Source organism: Emys orbicularis, chromosome 19, assembly GCF_028017835.1.
Source record: "Emys orbicularis isolate rEmyOrb1 chromosome 19, rEmyOrb1.hap1, whole genome shotgun sequence".
NCBI classification, from domain to species: Eukaryota; Metazoa; Chordata; order Testudines; family Emydidae; genus Emys; species Emys orbicularis.
In genome coordinates this window covers 6785029-6792588 of record NC_088701.1, presented here as the reverse complement: position 1 = coordinate 6792588, position 7560 = coordinate 6785029, and the positions used below count along the sequence as shown (strand labels likewise).

Below are 7560 nucleotides of genomic sequence, written 5' to 3'. Positions count from 1 at the left end.
AATCCCCTCTCGCCGATCGCCTCCTCACCCCACCCCCGCTCGCCTCCCACCTCGTCTCTCGCCTTCTCACACACAACCCCGGTGCTTCCCGCCACCTCACTTCACCTCCGGTCGCCTCCCGCCTCCTCACACACACCCCCAGCTGGCCTCCTGCCTCCATACTCCACCCCCACTCGCCTCCCACCACCTCACTCCACCCCCGCTCGCCTCCCACCTCCTCACCCCACCCCCGCTCACCTCCCACCTCGTCTCTCGCCTTCTCACACACAACCCCGCTTGCTTCCCGCCACCTCACTTCACCTCCGGTCGCTTCCCGCCTCCTCACACACACCCCCAGCTGGCCTCCTGCCTCCATACTCCACCCCCACTCGCCTCCCACCACCTCACTCCACCCCCGCTCACCTCCCACCTCCTCACCCCACCCCCGCTCACCTCCCACCTCGTCTCTCGCCTTCTCACACACAACCCCGCTTGCTTCCCGCCACCTCACTTCACCTCCGGTCGCTTCCCGCCTCCTCACACACACCCCCAGCTGGCCTCCTGCCTCCATACTCCACCCCCACTCGCCTCCCACCACCTCACTCCACCCCCGCTCACCTCCCACCTCCTCACCCCACCCCCGCTCACCTCCCACCTCGTCTCTCGCCTTCTCACACACAACCCCGCTTGCTTCCCGCCACCTCACTTCACCTCCGGTCGCTTCCCGCCTCCTCACACACACCCCCAGCTGGCCTCCTGCCTCCATACTCCACCCCCACTCGCCTCCCACCACCTCACTCCACCCCCGCTCACCTCCCACCACCTCACTCCACCCCCGCTCACCTCCCGCCTCCTCACTCCAACCCCGCTCGCCTCCTCACTCCACCCCCTCTTGCCTCCTTACCTCACCCCCGCTCGCCTCCTCACCCCACCCCGCTCGCTTCTCGCCTCCGCACCCCACCCCTGCTCACCTCCCGCTTCCTCACTCCACTGCCGCTCGCCTCCTGCTACCTCACTCAATCCCCTCTCGCCGATCGCCTCCTCACCCCACCCCCGCTCGCCTCCCACCTCCTCACCCCACCCCTGCTCACCTCCCACCTCGTCTCTCGCCTTCTCACACACAACCCCGCTTGCTTCCCGCCACCTCACTTCACCTCCGGTCGCCTCCCGCCTCCTCACACACACCCCCAGCTGGCCTCCTGCCTCCATACTCCACCCCCACTCGCCTCCCACCACCTCACTCCACCCCCGCTCACCTCCCGCCTCCTCACTCCAACCCCGCTCGCTTCCCGCCATCTCACTCCACCCCCACTCGCCTCCTCACTCCACTCCTGCTGGCCTCCCGCTTCCTCACCCCACCCCCGCTCGCCTCCCGCCACCTCACACCACCCCCGCTCACCTCCTCACTCCACCCCCGGTTGCCTCCCACCTCACACCACCGCCGCTCACCTCCCACTTACTCACTCCACCCCTGGTCGCCTCCCCCCACCTCACTCCACTCCCACTCACTGCTCGCCTCCCACCACCTCACTCCACCCCCGCTCGCCTCCCGCCACCTCACTCCATCCCCCGCTCGTCTTCTGCCACATTTCTCCACCCCCTGCTCACCTCCTCACTCCACCCCCGCCCGCCGCTCACCTCCTCACCCTGCTTTCCCCCCCCCCCGCCACCTCTCTCCACTCCCGCTTGCCTTCTCACCCTACCCCCGCTCGCCTCCTGCCTCCTCACTTCCCCGCTGGCAGCCAGACCCCCACCCGCTCTCCTCACCCTGCTGCTGGCTGGCCGCTCACCTCCTTACTCCTCCACCAGGGCTCCCCCGCCACTCGCCTCTTCACACACCCCCGCCCGCTGCCGTCTTCTCACCCCCTCCTTGCCGCCTCACCTGCTCCTTAAGCATTGTGTGTCCCACCTGTGTCTCCAGAGAGGCAGCACACGCAGGAGCAACAGGACGGAAGGGGAGGGACTGATGCTGCACAGGAAACTGTCGTGGCCCCAGGGAAACCCCCTGGTGGCCGCATGCGGTCACGGTGGCTGCATTGGAGAAACTGTGCACTAAAACATGACTCGTTTTATTTTTAGGTTGGCTTAGAGATTCCCTCACTTGTCTTCATCCCCCTCCCCCTTGCACTTTAAACGTGTGCCTTGTGAGGCTCTAAGCTCTTGCTGCTCCCTAATGAGCCAGTGGAACTCACTGCCACAAGAACTCACTAAAGCCAAGAACAAAGCAGGTTTGGGTGTCTCCACGGGTAACAGAAACATCCAGAGTTAGAATAGCAAATTTTACAACACAGTGGAGTTTAGGGACAGATTTGCTGCTACAGGGCCTGGACTGTTGGGGGCTAGGAGGAATCTTTCCCCGGGATCAGGTTACTCCATTGCTGTCTACTGGGGGGGCTCCTTCCACCTTCTTCTGAAGCTGCTGCTGTCGGCCACTGTAGGAGTCGGGGCTAGATGGGCCCCCTGCTGCAATCCAGTCTGGCTATTCCTGTGTTTCATGTGAGGATTTCGAGGGGCTGATGTCCACACTGATTAATGGAGCCCCCTCTGGCCCAGTGTCCCATGGTGTAAGAGGAGGAAAGGAGCTTATCTGTGCTGACTTGAGTCATATCCTCATTGCTGCCTCATATCCAGGGGGGAAGCACTGGGTATTTTGGGGAAGGTGTCATTCCTCCTCTAGGCCACAGGGTGGCCCTGTAGCCTCTCCACAGCAGATCTCCTGGCTTTGCAGGTGTAACAGGCTATGGATCCTCAGGACAGCTGATCTTCCAGCCGCTGTGGCTTCCCTGTCCCTCCTCCTAAGCCCCATTGTCCAGGGAGGCACCATGGAGCTGGGCTGTGCAGGGAGTGCCCATCCCCCCAGCCTGGGCTGCCCCCCTTCAGTTGCCACCCCAGATTCAGCTGCACCTAAGCCCCTTTGTGAGCAAGGAGCATGGGCCAGGGTTACCCTACTTGGGTGGGAGCTAGATTTTGGTCTGTGGTTATGACACAGCAGATGCTGTACTTGATACAGATGCAGCCACCTGGACAAGGGGGCTCCATGACCGGCAAGTTCTCCGGAGACCCAGTGCCTGGGCTCGGTCGACTTGCTGCTGCTAACCAAGATCTCCTCCCTATGCCCTGGAGCTACAGACAAGCCACATAACAGGCTCCCCAGCTGTCCACATGCCAGGCAGGGACGTTTCTGGAGCAGCCGAAGGCCTCACAGGGATGGAGCAGAGATGGGCGTGGCGAGCATCTGCTTCACGTGAGATGGCAGGGTCTCGAAGAGGGCATTATCCACGCTCAGCCCGGTCTCCTTAAGCAGGGGGCAGCAGCCTAGCTCAAGCGGGAGTGACTCCAAGGGGTTCCCTGTCAGCTCCAGCCTGGAGAGTAGCATCAACCTCCTGATCTCAGCCGGCACAGTGGTCAAAGCGTTGTCCGCCAGCTGCAAAGAAGTTAGCTCCAGGCAGGCAAAGAGCTGGCTGGGCAGTGCCCTGATCCTGTTGCCAGTGATGGAGAGTTGCTGCAGCATCCCCAGCTGGCCAATCTCTGCAGGGAGGAGGCAAAGGAGGTTGTGGCTGAGGTCCAGATGCCTGAGTCTCTTCAGAGCAAACAAGGCCTGGGGCAGGGACTCCAGCTCGTTATGGGATAGCACCAGCTCCTCCAGGCTGCCTGCTGCCCCAATGGAAGCGGGCAGGGTGGCGATGCGGTTGTGCCACAGCTTCAGGCAGGTGAGCTGTGCCAGATGCTGGAAGCCAGCCCCCTTCTCAAGGCTGCGGATGCCATTGGAGCGCAGATCCAGCCTCCGCAGGCCAGTTAAGCGCCAGACTGTTGGTGGGATCCTCTTCAGCTGGCAGCAGAGCAGCTCCAGCTGCTGGAGGCTGCTCATCTTCTTCAGGATCCCCAGTGCCTCCAGCTTGGTCCCGTCGTTCTGGATACAGAGCTGGCGGAGGTGGGTGGACATAGAGCAAGGAAGCTTGGTCAGCTTGGTCTGGAGCAGCAAAATCTCCAGGCTCCGGAGCTCCCGGAGGGACTCCAGGACCAGCACATTGGAGCAGAGGTGGCTGGAGAGGTGCAGCCGGCGCAGGTTCTTCAAGGAGTAAAGCCAGGAGGGGATCTCGGTAACGTCAGTGAACTGGACGTGCAGCCCCCTGAGCCGTTCCTGCAGAAAGGACAAGGCCATGGGCTCCATCGTGGCTGGGCAGTGAGACAGCTGCAGCTCAGACAGTGCTCCCATCTGGGCCACCTTGGCGGAGAGCTTCACCTCCGCCATGCATTCCAGCCGCAGCACCTCCAAGTCCGCCATCTGATAGACAGCCTGGGGCAGGGCTGGAAGGGCACAGAGCCTCAGCTCCAGCCGGCCCCAGGCGTCCCTCCCCACCTGCCGCCGCAGCTCCTCATAGACCCCACGGTGCTCCTGTCTGATCTCCAGCAGCTGGCTCTCGCTGACGGTGGAGAGGAAGATGGCAATCCTCTTGGAGCAGAGCGGGTCATACTGGTCAGCCATGTGCAGCAGGAAGGCCAAGTCATTGTGGACATTGGGGATGGCCCTGAAGCTGCTCTCCTCGCTGGCCCGCCCGAAGGAGTACTCCCTGAGCGGCCTCCGGAGCAGCCAGTAGAGTGTGTAGACCCCCACCAGCCCACTGAGCAGCACCAGGGCCAGGTAGCTCAGCAGCAGCTTCTGCAGGATGTAGGCCAGGCTGTGGGTGCAGGAGAAGGTGGCGTGGCCAGCAAGGTCCCCCAGGCCTGGCCGGCACACGTGCCTGAAAGCAATGGTGCCAGCAGAACTGGTGGCATAGCCCAGCACGGCCAAGAGCTTTGCCACCTTGAACACTGTCTGCCCCACGTAGACCCAGTAGAGGAGGCTGGCGGCTTCAGTGTGCACCCGGAAGGTGCGGATCTTCTCGAAGAGCGTCTTGGCCTGCTCCCCGTCCTTCCGGTCCAGGATGGTGGCACTGGAGAAGGAGGATGCCTGCTCCGTCTGGGAGCCAGCCCTAGCCTGAGAGATCTGGGCAGAGCAGGGTTTCATCCGGCCAAGCTTGCCTTCCAAGGGCTGGCAGGCTGTCTCCGAGAGAGCCTTGGTTGTCCAGGGTGACTGGAAGCACTTCCGGAGGATGGAGAGGAACAGCTCGATCCTGGAGAAGGTCTTGGGGTATATGAATCAGAAGTTACAGACCATCAAGAGCAGCGCATGCAGGAGGGCCAGGTACGGGGAGTACTTGGAGTGCCATGGCAGCGCCTGGTGGTAGCAGACCTGGCCAATGTACAGGTACTGCTGGTAGTCAAGGTTGGTTGGGTGTCCGCTGTTGGCAGCAGGAAGTTCCCTCCTGGTGCCGACCGGAGTAGCGTCGTGTTCTGGGCCATCCAGAGGCCCTAAGGCAGGTCAGGTCTGGGAGCCAGGGACCCACTTGCAGCCATGCTGGTCCTGCCGACAGGCAGGCACACCACCTGATCCGTGGAGATTAGCAGGGTCCCCGCGATGATGGAGATGGCCAACATTGCCAGGACCAAGTAGTCTGTGAAGACGTCCCACCAGGGCTTCAGAGTACTGAACGGGGCCCGGCCATCACTCAGGGAGGCCACTTTCGTCAGGGAAAACATGGCTGGTGGGAGGGAAAGAATAAGGGTCAGTGGCTTAGAGGTGTTCTGAGCCTGGGTTGGTCCTTGGAAGATCCTGGCTCTGCCACAGACTCCCCCTGGGACCTTGGTCACATCACTTCATCTCCCTGTGCCTCAGTTTCTCCATCTGTAGAATGGGATAACGATCCTTCCTTTGCCTATTTAGTCTGTGAGCTCTTTGGAACAGGGACTGTCTCTGACTGTGTGTCTGTGCAGAGCCTGGCACAACGGGGCCATGATCTCAGCTGGGACAGGGACCGTCTCTGACTGTGTGTCTGTGCAGCGCCTGGCACAACGGGGCCATGATCTCAGCTGGGACAGGGACTGTCTCTGACTGTGTGTCTGTGCAGTGCCTGGCACAACGGGGCCATGATCTCAGCTGGGACAGGGACTGTCTCTGACTGTGTGTCTGTGCAGCGCCTGGCACAACGGGGCCATGATCTCAGCTGGGACAGGGACTGTCTCTGACTGTGTGTCTGTGCAGTGCCTGGCACAATGGAGCCTCTAAGTGCTGCCATAATACACCTAATAGAGAAATAGCTGATGGCATAGAAAGCCTTGAATGTGGAGGTTCAAAGTAGTGAAGAGACATGAGGGGTGTGTGCTGGGCTTTCCCCAGGGTCCCCTGCCTTTGTGCCACCCCCCAGATGGGGGCAGCCAGAGGCTGGACGACATGCTGCTTCCATGTTTGTTCAGTGATGAGGTTCCACCCTTCTCCTCTTGCCTCTGTCTTCTAGGAGACACTTCAGGGCCTGTCAGTCAAAGAAGCTGAGAACCAGAACTCAGCTGGGGCCCTGTGATGAAGTGGGAATTTTTTGCTGCGTGTGCCTCAGTTTCCCTCCATACTTTACATCACTAACCAGTGGGGAAAAGGGCCAGCACCAGAGCCCTGAGACGTGTGTCTCTCCTTGCTGTCTGGGGTGGACTGAATGGCTCATTGAAGGACTGGCTAGAAACCAACCCATATCAGTGGCAAATACAAAAAGACAGTGGGAACTCCAGCAGCCAGCATGTCCACAGCTAGCAAGCAGCGGGGAGTTCCCCACGTCTTCACTTGCCAGTCCAAGGCCCCAGCTCAAGAACAAAGGGAAAGGGGTCAGGTTGCGGGGCAAGTGCTGTAGCCAGGGCTCTCACCTGGGTCGGACAGAGAGAGAGCCTGAAATGGAGCCCACGGCCGCTTGGCTGGGTGGGGCGCTGGCTTGGCGAGGTGGCTATGTCTTAACCTTTGCTTCTCTGTGCTCACCTAAGGACTTCCCGTGCTGTGTTCCAGCTGAGTAATAGCCCCGACTGTTTGTAAAGGCTGCGTGGTGTCACTGCAAATCCTTCCCAGGGTGCCCTGGACCCTGAGGAGTGGGCAAGTCTCTGGCCTGGCGTATGTCCCAGTTGGACTCTCCGGGCAAAGCTCCTGGGGTGAAGCAGGAGGGCTGGAGCCCAGGGGCTCAGTCTCGGAGACGGGGAGGCCGTGTGGGCTAACCTAAAGGAAGAGTGGGACCCCTTGGGGGCTCTGACACACTGAAGGGGTCCTCCAAGGCCCTGTTTAAAAGCTGGGCGTAGCAGTGCCAGCCTGCAGTCCTGCCGGCCACCCACTCCTGGGGTTGGTAGATTCAGAGCTCTAGACCAGGTGATCCCCTTAATAACCATCTTGAATGTGCTTCTGTGACAATTTAAATAGATAGATTTAAATTTAAAGGCTCCTGTGTCCCATTCCCACTCCCCACCAGACGGGCACCCCCTAGAGGAGAAAGGCTCCGTGCTCTATTCCCCACCCCTCCGAGCCAGCCTTGCTTAGCTGCGCCCCCTCTGGATGGACCCAGGGTTACTTCACCCAGACCCTGAGCCCCGGGTTATTGGGGGGGGCATGGAAGCACCCCATGACCTCCCCCATCCCCTAAAGGGGCAACCAAGCCTCCACCACTGCTGCTCTGCAGCGCCACCAAAGCCAGCAGAAAGCGGGGACATGGGCCCAGCTCCCCCGTGTGGGAA

At 61.2% G+C, this 7560-nt stretch overlaps 1 pseudogene; it reads right to left on the bottom strand.

The window, feature by feature from the left end:
- Positions 1-3178: 3178 nt before the first annotated feature.
- Positions 3179-5559, bottom strand: LOC135891970 (volume-regulated anion channel subunit LRRC8D-like; annotated as a pseudogene).
- Between the last annotated feature and the right edge of the window lie 2001 nt (positions 5560-7560).